We start from the raw sequence: 17622 nt of genomic DNA on the forward strand, positions 1-17622 counted from the left end.
CATCAAGCACTCGGGATCTGTTGGGGAAAACTGCATTTGGGGAGCATTAAAGTCAAGTTTATAGGGAATAACCTTCTTATATGAGAGAAGACGTAACCTAACATCGTGGATTCAACGAGCCTTATTGTCTGCCATCTGCATTTACAAGCAAAAGCAATGGGAAATGGTGAAATCAGGGCGGGAGGGGGAATCTTTTCCATCACAGATAACTGACTCCTCTAAGGTGTTAAGCCCCACTGTGACCCTTTTCCACGAAGCTCATCATTCACAGTCTGTTTTCAAGTGCTTTTTCCCCCTGTCCTTTGTTCATGTTTAATTTGAGAGAAAAGTGGACTATTACAGTCTGCTGTCTTGATACCATGCTGCTTGCAAATGAGCATTGACGTATTCTCTTTGGTTAGAATTTTTGGACAAGTAGCTGAACAGGGAGTCTTAACTGAGTCACTCTGAAGGGAACACTAAGGATGGCTTTAATTATTAAAAAAAAAGTGTACATTCTGGGGAATTATTTAAGACACTCGTTTAAAAAGTGTTTTGCAAATGATTGTTCATTTCATGCTATCTTCCCCTTCTGGTTTTCTTGGGCCGTGGGTTAGAGAATCCAAGCTGGTAGTAAATTAACTTAATGACTTCAGCCCTATTTAGTAGAGTAGCTGATCACAAAGAGGTTATTCCAACAGTCCACAAAACTGACCACTTGGTAATATCTCATGGGAAAATACTTGTCAGCATCAATGCTACCAGTCAAAACCAAAATGAGAACATCTGGAGTCTGCTTCTTGGTTGTAAAGAAATAGTAAGAGTTGGATGTTCTTTTTTTTTTTTCCCCTAATTATGCTTATTCACCAAAAGTTGGTTGCCAGATTGAAAGATGAATGTAAGTCAAGAACAGAGCAAGGATTAACAGGATGGTTTTTTCCATCAAGCTAAATCAGTTGCCAACAAGAGGAACTATTTAACCTGGAGGAGACTGGGGTTAATACCAAAAAAAAAAAAAAGGATATTTTAGGAGAAAAAAATTATGCAGTCATGCATCACTTAGCAGGGATACATTCTGAGAAATGCATTGTTAGGCGATTTTGTCATTGTGCAAACATCATAAAGCATACCAAAGGGGAACAAAATTTGACACCCCAAAATGTGTCTCTTTAACATGAGAATTACTTTAGCATGATTATTTTTAAAAAACAACAGACTCAAAAAGTTTTTCTGGTTACCTCTCTCGTAACTGCCTGAAAGAATTCAAATAAAAAAAAAACTGTCTCAGGAAGCAAGCTATCACCTTAGCATGACATGAACTAGGTACTGGGGGGCGGGGGGGGGGGGGGGGTGCCTAGAAAAGCCTGTTTGTTGGGCTCCCTTCTGTGTTCTTCTGTTTCTTTTTTTTAAGATTGGCACCTGGCCTAATATCTATTGACAATCTTTTTTTTCCCTTTCTCCCCAAAGCCCCCCAGTACATAGTTGTATATTCTAGTTGTGAGTGCCTCTGGTTGTGCTATGTGGGACGCTGCCTCAGCGTGGCCTGACGAGCAGTGCCATCTCTGGGCCCAGGATCCGAACTGGCAAAACCCCGGGCCACCAAAGCAGAGCGTGCAAACTTAACCACTCGGCCACAGGGCTAGCCCCCTGTTCTTCTGTTTCTGTGTGGCCAAACACTTGTTTTCCAAACATGTGCTCCTTTTCACCTACCTGTGAGAACTGCCTTCCCCTTCCCTCTGAGGTCCCTGACTATCCCTACCCCCCACATCTTCTTCTGTCTTTAGCTGAGGATGGCATTTAAGGTGAGGGCTTTGGCCGTTTTGGCAAATTACTCAGTTTTCCTAGGTCTCTCCCAGGTATGCATATTATTAAACTTGTGTTTGTTTTTCTCTTGTTAATCTGTCTCATGTCAATTTAATTCTTAGACCAGCCAGAAGAACCTAGAAGGGTAGAGGAAAATTTCTTCCTCCCCTACAATACTTACACAAACCCAGATGGTATAGCCTGCTACACACCTAGGCATGTGGTACTGATCTTATGGGACCACCATCACATATGTGGTCCATTGTTGACCGAAACATCATTATGCAGTGCATGACTGTAGTAGGAACAAATTAAGAAAGAATACCTTGGGTTGGGCCCCTCCAAATGTGGGGATTTGGTGGACCCTAAGTAGGCTTCTGATCCAGTCTGGAACTGCTAAATCTACATAGGATGCTACCATGGAGGCAGTCATTATTCCAGGCATAGCCCAGACAAAGCAAGATGTTCTGCTCCTTGCACGAAGTCCCTGGATTAGCAATTCTATAGAACTAACCTGAATAATCTAATAACCCCAAATATGTAAAGGAGAACTGAAGATAATTTATCAAGGACTACTTTAGAAATAAATATAAACTGCCAATTGTTTTCAACCAATTTATGAACATAGTTCATAAAAATAATAAAAATTAAACTGTAATGTTTAAAACTACTTAAAGTAGGGGGCTGGCCCCGTGGCTAAGTGGTTAGGTTTGTGCGCTCCACTTCAGCAGCCCAGGGTTTTGCTGGTTTGAATCCTGGGCGTGGACATGGCACCACTCATCAAGCCATGCTGAGGTGGTGTCCCACATGCCCCAAATGGAAGGACCCACAACTAAAGATACACAACTATGTACTGGGGGGGCTTTGGGGAGAAAAAGGAAAAAATAAAATCTTTAAAAAAAAAATCTATTTGTAGTAAAATTTGAACTGGGAAAATTAAGAAACAATGGCCACAAAAGAAAATTCGAAGTGGCGAAAGCAATGATTGGTAAAATTTGATATGAACAAAACAAAAAATTGATATATAAAATCTTCAGTGTAAAATTTAGATTGAAAAGAACTCATCCTATGGAAAGAAAATCAGTACAATAAATTTAATACAAAAATGGGAAACAATTTTATGATGTTGGATTTTTGATTAGGAAATTAAATCGACATAATGACGTTCACTCTGTAAATTCTCTCTTGACAAAAACACTTCTCAATAGTTATATGGTTCTGACCAAAATATTTTATCCATAAATATAGAGTCAAAATGTTTTAGGGTCTGGGGCCGGCCTGGTGGTGTGGTGGTTGGGTTCGTGTGCTCCACTTCGGCAGCCTGGGGTCCGTGGGTTTGGATCTTAGGTGTGGACCTATATACCGCTCATCAAGCCATGCTGCAGTGGCATCCCACATACAAAATAGAGGAAGATTGGCACAGATGTTAGCTCAGGGCCAATCTTCCTCACCAAAAAAAAAAAAAAGTTTTAGGGTCAAAGCAGCAAGATCAGAATGTCTCGTAGTTCAAAATAGCAGGGTCAAAACATTCTGGATGCAGCTCAGAGCGTTCTGACTTGACTGCAGTTCAGAAGTACCTAATATTTTATAAACCTTGTAAGTACCTTCTCTGTGATTTATCATCTCCCCTCGACAAGTCGGTACAGATATGGCATGCTCCTAAAACTGGCTTTCAGAAGCTGCTCAGTTACAAGATGCCATGATTTGGTTGTGCCAAACTGTTTAGGGTGCAGCATCATTGAAATTTTAAATTATGGACAGTGTATTTAGGAGGCTTATAAAATCTCTTGTCATCACTGGATGTAAGAAGCTCCTGTTAAGCCAGGATGCCCTGCAGAAGTCAGAGCTTAAGACTTGGGCCCAGCTCTGTCTGTTTGCTATTACTGGAACTGGTTTAGGAGACTCTCCAAGGTGGAGAAAGTGCCAGATCCACGGTTGAAATGGTCCAGGCTTTAGTGTGGCAGGCACCAGTGACTTCTTCCTCAACTGCCCTTTCCTTTTGACTAGCCAGCTGGCCAAATAATGCATGAGCAAATCAAGAAAGCCAAAAAGTGAAGATGACTTGTGACTCATAGTTCATTCAAAACTGAAATCAAGATTTACTCTCCATAACCATGTTCCATTTACTCTGCTCTCCCACAGAAATTCCTTGCCTAGACCTGGAGAAAACTCAGCCCTCAGGTCCTGCTTCCCCAAGGCCTCCCTGCACAGTTCCTTCCACTTTCCCATTCTGTGCTCCCCTTGGGGGCCTTTCCTCACACCCTCCCTTGCACCACATGCAGCGCGCACGCAGTGCTGCTCCCCTGAAGGTGCTCTGGGAGGACGGCACAGCGCTATCCCAGGACTTGACGATGGGGACATGAGACTGACCTGGGAGAATTAATCCCTGGGATGGCCACAAATGTAACACCTCCCAGGCCTGGAAAATGTGTTCCTAAACCAGATGGCGGCATGAAGAATCCAAAGACAGCGTGAGTCTTTCAGAGGCGGTGGGAGGGTTAGGAGGCGGGTGTGGGGACAGCCAGAGGCGGTCAGCCTTGGGAACACGGAACAAGGTGATCCACAAAGGGAAAGCTGAGCTGTGCTGTCCACGCCAGGCCTTCGTGCGGGGCACAGCCGGCCCGGTCACTCGTGCAGGCCCATGAGAAGGGCAGTATTGTCCAGCGGAGTCCCTCCCAAACTGACTTGTGGAGATGGTCATTCAGTTAGGCTCCTGCCGACCTTTTCTGCATCACCATTTGCCTCTCCACACAGCAATCAAATACCACACTACTGCTACACTGAATTGCCGCCATGCTCTCTCTTGTCTTCAAAACTTGTCCTGCCTCCGTCCAGCCTCCCCTGCACTGTCCAGCTGAATCCTTCAGCTCTCTGCTGATACATCACCACCTCCAGGAAGCCCTCCCTGGTGCCCAGGTCTGGGTCGGGCCCTTCCTTATGTGTTCACAAAGGACCATTTGGGTATTCAGTCATTTTTATCCCCCTTTGTTATAATTGCCCCCAAATTTGCTTGTCTGTCTTCCTCACTAGACTATCTGCTCTTTGAAGGCAGGGCTGTGCCTGTCTTGATCACCGGTGTATCTCTAACACATAGTTGGTACTCAACCTATTTGCTGAATGAATGCATTGATTGATTAATTTATTAATCAGGCTAAGAAACCATCAAATCATCTAAATTCTTGTTCTGATCTCATGCTCATTAAGTGACCTTAACAGAAGTCTCCAATCCACTTTACTGTTTTATTTCTACTGTCAGAATAATTGTCGTTCTGATTTTATACAAGTCTCTTGTGAGCTTTGCCACTGTGAATTGGCCCCCGAGCACAACTCTGAGACACAGATTAAGTTTTTGGTCTTATCACTGACAGCAGATTCTGGGTGTGCCAAGGCCCCTCAAGGGAAAGGCCAGTCTGTTTTTCCCAAGAAGCAACCCGTTGCATCACAGTGAACTGTGTTCATTTTCCGTTTTGAGTTTCTACACCTAGTATGGCACTGCAAATGGAGGCTCTCAATAAACACTTGTGACAGGAATAAAAAAGAATAGAAATACTATGTATATTCAAGAAATTCACACAGAGACGTTGTCCTTTCAGATGTTTATAGAATCTCACTATATGGCTTTCCTTTCCAGAGGCCCAAAGTACTGTGTTTTTTATGAATATGTGGGAGGAGGAAAAATAATTTTCCCTCTACCCATCTAGGTTCTTGGCTGAACCCTGGCTGTAAGAAAGGACAGAGTAACAGGAAAAAAACAGAAGTTTAATAACATGCATACCTCCTGTATACAGGGGATTTACCCAGGAAAACTGAGTAACTCCTGAAATGGCCTAAGCCATCACCTTAAATACTATCTCCTGCTAAAGACAGAAGAAGATGTTGGGGGTGAGGAGAGTCAGTTATGGGAGGTTTATCAGGAAAAGCACAGTGAACAAGGGTAAGGTTGTTATATGGATTTTAGTCGGTGTCCTCTCCATTGACAAGAGTTTGTAGAGATTTGGTCATCCTCCTCTTCCTGGCACAGAGAAGGAGACACTCTCACAAATGGAGAGTTCACTTATAAATGTAAATATCTCTTACAAAAGGGTAGCTTTTACTCATTTTCAGAGCTTAACCTGTATCTGAAGTTTCTTAAAAATAATCAGCCTACAAAAACATAATCCACCAATTGGGAAAAAATATTTACAAATCATATATCTGACAAAGGCTTAATCTCCATCATATATAAAGAACTCACACAATTCAACAACAAAAAATCAAACAACCCAATCAAAAAAATGGGCAGGGGATATGAACAGACATTTCTCCAAAGAAGATATACAGATGGCCAACAGTCACATGAAAAGATGCTCATCATCACTGATCACCAGGGAAATGCAAACCAAAACTACACTAAGATATCACCTTATACCCATTAGAATATCTAAAATAACCAAAACAAAAAATAACAAATATTGGAGAGGTTGTGGAGAAAAGGGAACCCTCATACACTGCTAGTAGGAATGCAAACTGGTGCAGCCACTATGGAAAACAGTACGGAGATTTCTGAAAAAATTAAAAATAGAGATACCATATGACCCAGCCATCCCACTACTGGGTATTTATCCAAAGAACTTGAAATCAACAATGTGAAGTGCCTTATGCACCCCAATGTTCATTGCAGCATTATTTACAATAGCCAAGACATGGAAGCAACCCAAGTGCCCATCAACTGATGATTAGATAAAGAAGATATGGTGTATATACACAATGGAATACTACTCAGCCATAAAAAAGGATAAAATCATCCCATTCACAACAACATGGACGGTTCTTGAGGGTATTATGTTAAGCGAAATAAGCCAGATAGAGAAAGACAAACTCTGTATGACTCCACTCATAGGTGGAAGATAAACAAACACTTGGACAAAGAGAACAGATTAGTGGTTACCAGGGGAAAGGGGGGTGGGAGGTGGGCACAAAGGGTGAAGTGGTGCACCTACAATATGACTGACAAATAATGATGTACAACTGAAATTTCACAAGGTTGTAAACTATCATAACCTCAATAAAAAAAAAATAATCAGCCTAAAATAATCCTTATGCCAAAGGTTCATATTTCGGGGTGACGAATTTTCCCCTTTGAGTATCAACTGTTCCCAATCCTTGGCCTCTGCAGTCCTGCTGTGACTGCTCCACGAGCGCACAGAGCTTTACTGGAAGCCTGACCTGGTAGTCTTCCTTCCTAGTGCCCAAGGCACCAGGCATGCTCCCAATGCCAGATGATGCCATGCTGGCTGAGACTGGGGGAGGCTCAGTGTTGGCGCAGGGACAATTCAAGATTTGTCAGCTGGTTCTGGCTGATTATCAAGATGTCCAAACTGACTCCTCTGCTATGTGTAAGCAATTTAATTTTGTGCCTAATTTTAATCTGCAGTGTACTGTATGTCTGCATCTGCTGTGTTAAAGCATTCATTAGCATTTAAAGGGGGAGCTGATGGTATTGATCAGTCTTATAAAACCAAAAACAATCATGCAGCAGTAACTGATGAGCATTCTCTTCCACTGCTGAAGTCACAGCCAAAGTTTACATACTCAAAACACTGGCAGAAAAGAAAATGCGATATTAAAGCAGGGATATCAAATTGGCATCTGTTCTAAGCATTTACCCACGCTGCCCCCAGCTTCCCAGACTATGAGCTTCTTGAAGATATGAACTTTATGTTCTTCCTGAATTTCTACCACCTGGCACATGTTTAGCACAGAATAGGTGTTCTCAAAACACTTTCTGATGAGTCACTAAATTAAGAAATGAAGGTGAAACAACCAGTGCATAGGTTATACAAACACTCTACAAGAATTATATTTTTCTTATAGACATTGTAACAGCTACGTATTGCCATGTAACAAATCACCCAAAACTTACTGGCTTAAAATAAGAATAAATATTTGTTACCTCACACAGTTTCTGTGGTTCAGGAAGACGGGAATGGCTTCGCAGGCCGGCTCTGGCTTGGGTTTCTGATGACGTGTCAGTCAAGGTGTTCACTGGAGCTGTATTCATCTGAAGGCTTGACTGGTGCCGGAGGGTCTGCTCCCCAGACAGTTCTTTCACATGGTGCTGGTTGTTGGCAGGAGGCCTCAGTTCCTCCTCATATGGATCTTTCCACATGCTTAAGTATCCTCACGACATGGGGGCTGGATTCCCCCAGAGAGAGTGATCCAAGAAGATAAGGTGAAAGCCACAATGTCTTTTATGATCTAGCCTCAGAAGTCACTCACAATCACTTCTATATTATCCTATAGTCTACACAGTCAGCCCTATTCGGAACGGGAGGGGATTACCCAAGGGGGTGAATACCAGGGGGTGAGAATTACTGGGGGGTCATCTTGTAGGCTGGTTACCACAGACACCATTAAAATCTCTGTACCCCTGAATTGTCATTTGGAGTCTTCTATCCTGAGCTTTGCATTTTCCGCTTGTTTGACATTTTCCCACAATCTGGATTTTGAACCTGAGTGTACTTCAGTTGAGTGTTAGAGCCAGAAGCGATCTTGAAGACCATGTCCAGAAGTTCATTGTCCTCATTTTACAGATGAAGAAGCCAAAGCCTGTGTGGGTGCAGTACCTGCCCAGTCACTCAGCCAGCTACCAGCAAAGGCGGAGCTGAAGGCCACCCAGCCCAGTCTCTTCCCTACGCCGTTCTCACGGAGCCCGCGCTTTGTGAAATGTTCAATCACATGTGAAATTGGTGTTCATGAGGTCCAGCAGCTCTAAATTAACGCTTATTTTATTTTGGTACAGTTGAGCCTTCTTGGGTCTCCATAGAGATTGGGAGAGTCTTTGTGGCTTAGTGGGTGTGACTAAATGCTTCTAAAAAGAAAACATTAAGGCAATTACATTTCCTCTTTCTTTCATCAGGCCTGTGTTGGTTTCCTCTGGATTTTGTGGTGCTTTAGAGAGAACATTTGTTTTACTGGAATAAGTACTTCTAATAAAGTTGCCTGTAAAGTACATTTTAATGCTCAATGCAGTCAAGCAAACATTTGCTGAGCTCCTACCATGTGCGAGGCACTGGCCCTGTGTTCTCTCTGATTTCCATTGTTCATTCAGAAACAAGTCTCAGAGGCAGAGGGTACAATTTCCCTAGAGACTAAATTAGAATCTTGGAAAGAAAGAGATTGAAACATAAAATGGAAAAAGAAAATTCATTCATTTTGTGGGACAGGAATGATTCTTCCTCCACTCATTTGCCAGTTCTTTGGTTCTTTCTGTGTACTCCCCCTGCCCCCCCCCACACACACACACACTGCTCCCCTTCCTCTGACTGTATGCATTTCATCCTTGCCTGGGGGACCCGTGGCTCTGAACCTGAAGTTCTCAGAACTTAGTTTACCCAATTATTCTTTGTCTTTGTCTAAAAGATGTCTAAAAATCACTAGTTCCTGCATTTAATGTAATACATTCAATAATGACCTTTCTTTAAATTTGAACCATTATAACAAATCACTGTCTTATTTCATCAAAGAGTCAAAATGAGTTTATTGAAAATGAGGAATCCAATGCTACGATGGAAAATTTTCACAAATTCTTACCAACACAGATGACATTCTAAGGAGACAAGAGGAAAGCTACAACCCCTGCTTGTTCCACTGAGGCTCTGCTACAAGAAACAAGATTCCCTTTCTAGCTAGATCAAACACAATTACATTTATTGTAATGTCATATAAAATATGTCATGGGAGAAATCACGATGATTGGAGTTAACATTTATTGAGTGATCGCTATATGCCAAGCCTGGTTCTAAGCCCTTCCCTGTTTAACCTTCACAACCAGCACAATGAGGCAGATTCTACTATTATATCCATTTTACAGTTGAGAAAACTGAGGCATAGAGTTAGCTTTTTGACCAAGGTAATTTAAGAAGCGGCACTGTAACGGAGTAGGACCCCACAATGACTGGTGTTGGAGGGCTGCTCAGAATTCAAGGTGGCTCCAAGGGCCTTGGTGGGGTTGCTGGATCCTTGCCCCCATGCTCCACCACTAATGGGACAGCTACCCCCAGGTGCTTTCCATGCTACCGGCATCTGATTTGCTGCTCTCCCATATTTCAGCACCAACAGGCTCCCATCCCTGATGCTCCCTCATGAACTTTCAGCTGCAGCTCCCACCTTTAGCTGGTAGATTCCTTCTGTAGCCCTTGTTTCAAAGTCCCAAAAGAGAGAGAATTGACTTGGCCCAGCTCACACTTGGAGACAGACCAGCGAAGACTCAGACCCTGGGTTGGGTAGGTGTCTTCTCTGGCCCTGTGGCCTGTGAAGAGAAGAGTGTGAGGGTGGCATATGACAGGAAGCATGGCCATCCAGGCTGCAAGAGCTTGCAGCTGCAATAATTTTTCTTAGAACAGGGTATAGGAAAATCTTTCCAGCACGTGGTTATTCTCTAATGTCTAATCTACACTGTTTGCTAGAAGTGCATATTCAAACAAATTTGGTGACTTTATATGTATTTTTATGTGACATTTATAAGAACTGTACCAAGAAAATTATGCAGATCAAAATTTCCGTTTTTAAAAATGATTGGCTTGTGAGTAGAACCCTACACTACTCCTGTGTTTCCCTGTACTCTCACGTTACTATCACACTCCTAACACTTCTACTAGCACACTCATAACACTTCTGCTATCACACTTACAACATGCTGACACCAGATGTGTGGGGGTTTTTCCCCACACTGAGCGATTTGGTGACATCAGCTGGTAGTCTTATAATTTAGCTCAATTCTGACACTATCTACCTTGAGTAGTGTCAGATCCCACGGGTTAATGGCTCAGTCCCACCCCCTACACTTCAGATGCCAATTGCAAGTCCAGGTTGTCACCTGTGCTTCTGATCAATTGACTATAAATCAGAGGTTCCCGTGACTCCCTCCTTGGGTTCGACTAATTTGCTAGAGCGGCTCTCAGAACTCAGGAAAGAGTTTAGCTATTGTTTACCGGTTTATTACAAAAGAATATGATAAAGGGTACAGATGAACATCCCGGTGGAAGAGATGCATAAGGCAAGGTATGTGGGAAGGGGCGTGGAGCTTCCATGCCCTCTCTGGGCTCACCATTCTCCCAGCACCTCCATGTGTTCACCAACCTGGAAGTTCTCCAAACCCCATACAATTGGGATTTTTATCAAAGCTTCATCACATAGGCATGATCAGTCATTAACTCTATTTCCAGCCCCTTTCCCCTCTTGGAGAATCTGGGTGAGGCTGAAATTTCCAAGCTTCTAATCACAGCTTGGTCTTTCTTGTAACTGGCCCTCACGGAGGAGCCCACCAAGAGTCTCCTGGTTAGAACAAAAGACATTCCCATCACCTAGGAAATTCCAAGGGATTTAGGATCTTGGTGTCAGGAACCAAAGTCAAAGATCAATATTAGAACAAAAGATGCTCCCAGTGCTCTTATCACTTAGGAAAATACAAGAGTTTTAGGAGCTCTGTGCCAGGAACTGGGGCAGAGGCCAATATATATATATATATTTTTTTTTTTTTTCTATTATTTCACAGACTGGATAATGTTATATACCAAAGTGTAATCAACTTACACTAATATTTAAGAGAGCACCTACTCTGAGTAACACCAAGAACAAACTTCATAAGAGTAGGAATGTAACCATGGGCCCTCTGAGACCGGTTCAGCTGACCCCATCTTATCAAGAGAGTCACAAAGAGTGGCTTTTCTGGAACTGAGAAATGACCCCTTGTCCAGTTCAGGCTGGTTGAGACCACCAACCCATACTGGTCCTGCGCAAATGCCTGACAAGTGACCCTTTTGACATCAAGGGACTGAAAATTCCACTCTCAGATCATAGTACTACCACCATTTTTGAACTTGCGTTCTGTGAAGAGCCAGGAAACTCGACTACACTTGCGAAGATCATTGATTACCTCACCTCCAATCATCTATCTCTACACTTCAGACCACCCTGCCCTTCATCCCACTATTTTACTCTCTGTTTCTACGAGTTTGGCCTTTTTAGATTCTACAGATAAGTGATATCATACAGCGTTTGTGCCCCAAGCCCTGGAGTGGGGAGACAGATTTGAGAGCATTGCCTCCTGTCTCCTTGCAGACCAATCTTGCAATAAAGCTTATTTCTTTTCTCAAAAGCTGATGCCATAATAATTGGCTCTTCATGCACATCTGGCAGGAGAACCCCAATTTTGTGCACTAACAGGATCAGAGTTTGTAGAATCTGAGAACTAGGAAAGACTTAAGGATCACTTAGTCTTCCTCAAACTGGAGTCAGATGTACTCTAGAGGTCACGCATTCTTTAAGAAATTTTTTTAAGTTTTGTGTTTGTATTCCTATAATAATCTAAAAAAAATATAGGACTGTATTTTGGATCATCCGTATGGCCACCTCAAACACATGTACCGCCATGTTATTTCAGTGTTTGAGCGTGTGTTTTTGTCGATGATAAATAGCATCAGCGTTAATTTTGGTTGGCTACTGATAAAAGAGGAAAACTTAGTAATACACATGAAGTGCATTTGTAACAAAACTCATTACATGCTGTGGTTTGGTTTCCCAGTAGTTTGAACAGAGAAGACGGTAACAGAATTGGGTAGGCAAAGACGCTATATTCATGATGGGAACAGCAACCTTACTTTAAAAAACATCATTCTTCATATCTGATTAGTGTTCTCAAGTTCGATTTTGTTTGTATTTAGTTTGTAACTTTGTTTGGGTTGTAAAGTAGAGTGATACCTATAGGGTAAGGAGTTTATGCTTCTTTGGAGGGTAGTGTTTATTTTTCAGGTCGCATTATAACCAAAATAATTTAGTAATACTGGCAGAATTTAATAATTCCTTTCCTTTAAAAGGATGCCATACATCACTCAAGTTTGAGGGACACTGATTTAGGTCAACCCGACTAAATTTCAGATGGTAGGCACAAGGCCCTGAAATACAAAAAAACCTGTGAGCTGCTTAAAACAGGATCTGTGACTTACCATCCTGAGTGCCCCAAACTCAGGTCCTCAGTTAACTGTTAGGAATTCAAGTGCCCAAGACCGCAGCAAGATGGTGACAGAGCCAGAACTAGCTTATACCTGTCTTCTTTCCTAGACCCCATCTTTGGAGTTTGTCAGTCCTGGCTCACCTAGATCACCTTACTGTGCCTTTCCAACCCCTTTTTTTTACTTGAAATATATTTGACATATAACACTGTAAATTTAAAGTGTATGACATGTTGATTTGATACATTTATATATTAAAATATGATTGTCATTGTAATGATAATTAGCACCGTTGTCATATCACATAATTATCATTTCTTTTTAGTGGTTGGAGTAATTAAGATCTAGTCTCTTAGCAAATTTGGGGATTATAACACAATATTGTTGTCTATATTCACTATACTGCGAGTTAGATCTGTAGGACTTATTTTCTGCTTGTTGCAAGTCTGTACCCCTAGACAACGTCTCTCCTACGCAGCCCCCTCCCCCCTCTGCCAGCCCCTGGTAACCACTGTTTTACTCTGTTTTTATGAGTTTGTTTTTTTAGATTTTACATATAAGTGAGATCATACAGTGTTTGTCTTTCTCTGTCTGACTTATTTCACTTAGCATTACGTCCTCAAGGTCCGTCCATGTTGTTGCAAATGGCAGGATTTCCTTCTTTCTGATAGCTGAATAACATCCCTCTGTATATATCTATACACCACATTTTTATCCATTTATCAGTTGGTAGGCACTTAGGCTGTTTCCATATCTTGGCCGTTGTGAATAACGTTGCAATAAACATGGAAGTGCCTACATCTCTCGATATCCTGTTTTCATTTCCTTTGGGTGTATACCCAGAAGTGGAATTGCTGGATCATATGGTAGTTCTATTTTTAACTTTTTGAGGAACCTCATATTGTTTTCCAACTTCTTTTTCCTGCCTTTTTTCTCTCTCCCATTCTCAGTAGTAGCAGTAATTACAACTACAATTTAACTACGGTTTACCACGTGCCCAGTGCTTTATAAACATTACCTTGTTTAATGTTTGACTCCTCAAATCTTGAATTGTCTTCAGCTTTGTTTTGTTTGCCATTTTGTTTTCCCCATGTCTTTCGTCTTGTGGAAGAAGTTTCTCGGTGGCAAGGCAGCTTTTCGAGAAGAATGGCTGCTGAGTGTTCCTGACGGGTGGCACTTGCAACCTGAACCAGGCTATTGTGTCTATTACTGGAATCGTGAATTAATGAGACTTGTCCAGTCATTATCTTGAGAGCTTTTTGTTGTCCTTAAAGAGAGACAGTTCATTTTGCTTGAGATATGACTGTGGTGATTTGGTTCTCAATAAAAGAGTTTCCACGCGAGCGGAAACCTTTGTATTGTAGAGTGTTCGGCTGTGAGCTGCTTTCCTAAGCCAGCTTCTCTGAAAGAAAACACCCGCCCTCTTTTCCTGTCAATCCATCAGTTTTACGTGGACAGGTTTCTCAAACACACACAGGAAAAGTATCAAACGTAACAATGCTCTTCCTCTATGCAGCGCTTACAGCCAAACCACATGCGCTGAGTCTCATGGCCGGCAACACCACAGCGTCGAACACCCTCATCTCTGCTCTATAGAGGGGAAAAGATATTCCTAGTGGTGTCAAAAAAATCGAGACTGCTGTCCAAATTTGAATGCAGAAGAACTTAAGTTTAGTCTTTAATTCAGACCGCTGTAGTCCCGTTCACAACACTGTCATCGCAAGACTGATTCCAATCACAGCTACAGGAAAAAAGACCAGACATTGCAGGGCAGGAAAAAGCTTCCTCGACACTCTTAGGGTCCCTGGTTGGGTCTGAAAATTAAACTGGCAAAGACAGATTAACAGGAGAAAAGCAAACACTTTATAATAACAGAAAAATGTCCCTCTTTAATTTTATGGGTATCTTAAAAGAGGATTTCTCAGAAGCTAGCTAGTCCCCACCCCCACGGCCAATCGCTCTGTTATATGGGATGAGTAGCTCAAATTTTGTTAACAAGTTATTTTACTAAACAGGTGTCTAGGCATATCTAAAAGATATATTTGTTCTGCAGCTCCCTAGCATTGATGTTATATCAAGATTGAAAAGAGTGACTTAATATTGATTCTAGCTTAAAAACAAATGATTAAGAACACAAAAACATACAAAATAAAGCACTGGTTATCAGCACACACACTCTGTCTTTTTCAAATCATTGTTCCTGTGTTTGCTGATTGCAGCATTTGAAAACCAACAGATTACATTAAGAGGAAAGGGAAGGGAAATAAACCCCACCTCTTTCTGCCCTGCCTGGGTTTGACCTGTAACATTGGGCAAATTTGTGCATTTGCCAAAGTCCAGCTGGCTTGAGGGTCAGGAGAAACCCACCTTGGCTCGGCTAGTTGTTGGACCCACCACAGAAAGTCCTGGCTCATTTACCAAAGTAAATGAACTGAAAAGACTAAAACCAAACAAAATAAAGATCTCCGACATTTTAAGGTCATTCTGGGGATATTTTTTCTTCTCTTTACTGACAGGTAGCCGAATGTGCCACGCCTCTTTGCAATAAGGATTATTTTGAGCTGATTATTTTTAAGTAACTGCAGATGCAGGAGAAGCTCTGAAAACAGAGAAGTTACCCTTTGGTAAGGGAAATCTATGTCTATACAGGAAATTTATGTAGAAAGGAGGCCTGTACCAGGAAGAGAGAACTTTTCACCTGAGGGACCTACCTTGTGGAGGGGTAACCTCTGTTCACCAAACGTTCCTCTTCTCACCTTTGCCCTGAACTGCATCCCCCTTTGAAGACCACGCCCCTGTCCCTGTCTTAGCTCAGGATGGTATTTAAGTCTCAATCATCTGGCTGCCTTTTGAGTCTCATATCTTTGTGACGCTCCGGTAGGAATGTCCATAATTAAAATTGTTTTATTTTTCTCCTGTTAGCTCTGTCTTTTGTTACAGGGTGGGGGTGGGGAGGGTGTATTAAGCCAAGAACTCAGAAGGACAGAGGGAAGATTGCGCTGCCTCCCCTCTGTCACCTTGGAAAGCAGAGTGCTTCTGTTACCAGACCAAAGTGGGTTTGCTTCTTGGCGAGTTGCAATCGGTCTCCACCAGAAGTAGTCATCATACAAAGTATAGTTTATTTGCAGCAAATAAAGGAGACCACCGGGAATCACTTCCAAAGCCGTGGCTCCCTGAGCAAGGGAAAACAGATGCCTTCTATTTCAGATGGGGAATGAATATTCAAAAGGGAAGTTTCATCATCACACGTAGAGGTGGGTACTTGCTTGTGCAGGTGCAGTTTGAAAACATGCTTCCACATACATTGCATATTATGGTAATAAGGCCTAACCTCCTCCTGGGGTGGAACAAAGGTAACTTTTGGACAAATCTTGGCCCATCTGCATAGGTGTCACTCTTGCAAGGGGGTTTGGACCAGTTCAGGGCAGTTGGTGATTGCACCTCTTAACACAACTGAAAAAACAACTTTGAGAAACAGCTAAGTACCATCAAAACCTCCTTTGAGTTACTCGGGGTAGTTAGTCGGTAACACTTAGCCCTGATTTCACTATGGTAACTCCAAAACAGAGTGAAGTAAGCATCTTTAAAAGATAAATGGATATATATGTAAAGCAATCAGAGCACACCTGGCTCCTGCTTGATAAATTATAGCTATTCTCATTGCTGTTAGTAGTATTTTACTATATCTTAAAACTCAAATTAAAATGGCCAGGCCTGAGCTGGAAACAGCAAAGCTCTACCCAGCTATCACCCAGGTAAGCACTTATGTACCTGTTTTAGTCTTTTTGTTAATCTTCTCTGTTTAAACCATTCACCCCAGCCCTTTTCTTCATTTTTATATTGCTTTAAGGACACTGTGTTAGTACGGGATCAATTTTTCAATTGCTTAAAATTTTATAACCTAATCCATTCCACCCCCATTGCCACCATCCCTTGGCTATTTTAAAGGATTGTATGGGGCCGGCCCTAGGGCTGAGTGGTTAAGTTCACACGCTCTGCTTCTGCGGCCCAGGGTTTTGCCGGTTCGGATCCTGGGTGTGGACATGGCACTGCTCATCAGGCCATGCTGAGGCGACATCCCATGTACCACAACTAGAAGGACCCACAACTAAAATAGACAACTATATACTGGGGGGCTTTGTGGAGAAAAAGCAGAATAAATAAATAAATACAGGACTGTAGGTCAGTGGCTTGGTTGTACAAATTTGCATGTTCCTAAACACTAAATCCTATAGTGGCTTGGCAAATTGAATAAAACTCTGTAAATTCTTAATAGATCCCCAAGATTCCAATCTGATATTATTACATGAAAAAATCAAGGTTAAAAAATAAACCCACTTTTGTGTGTGTGCCTATAAAAGCAAAGTCTAAAAAGATATACAATAAAACATTACCTTATCTCTGTGTGGTGGGATAGCAGGTGGTTTGTATTTTCTCCTTGTTTTACTTATTTGTTTAATACCTCAAAAACGAGGGTAAGTTACTTGTATCATTTTTTAGTAAAAATGTACTTATATAAATATTATAATCTAATATCTTTAGATAAACCTTATGAGAGAGCTTTCTATCTCCTCGGCCCAGTGGGTTCTTTTTGCACCTCACTAGGCTCTGAAGGAATCTCACCAGTAATCCATGATGTGCATGCTTAATTCCAGCCGGGCATTGTCAAGGGGTAACCAACAAACTTTAGCGCAAATCGATACCACTGCTCCCGGAAAAGATCCGTGAGTTCTTGTTCCATCAGATGTGAGCTGACAATTTCATCTTTGGGATTGAGACAGCCCTAAATTTTAATCCATCCCTTAGGAGCTGTATCATGTTGGACACATGTTCCCAATCTATAAAATGG

Source organism: Equus quagga, chromosome 4 (assembly GCF_021613505.1).
Source record: "Equus quagga isolate Etosha38 chromosome 4, UCLA_HA_Equagga_1.0, whole genome shotgun sequence".
In the NCBI taxonomy this organism is placed as follows: Eukaryota; Metazoa; Chordata; class Mammalia; order Perissodactyla; family Equidae; genus Equus; species Equus quagga.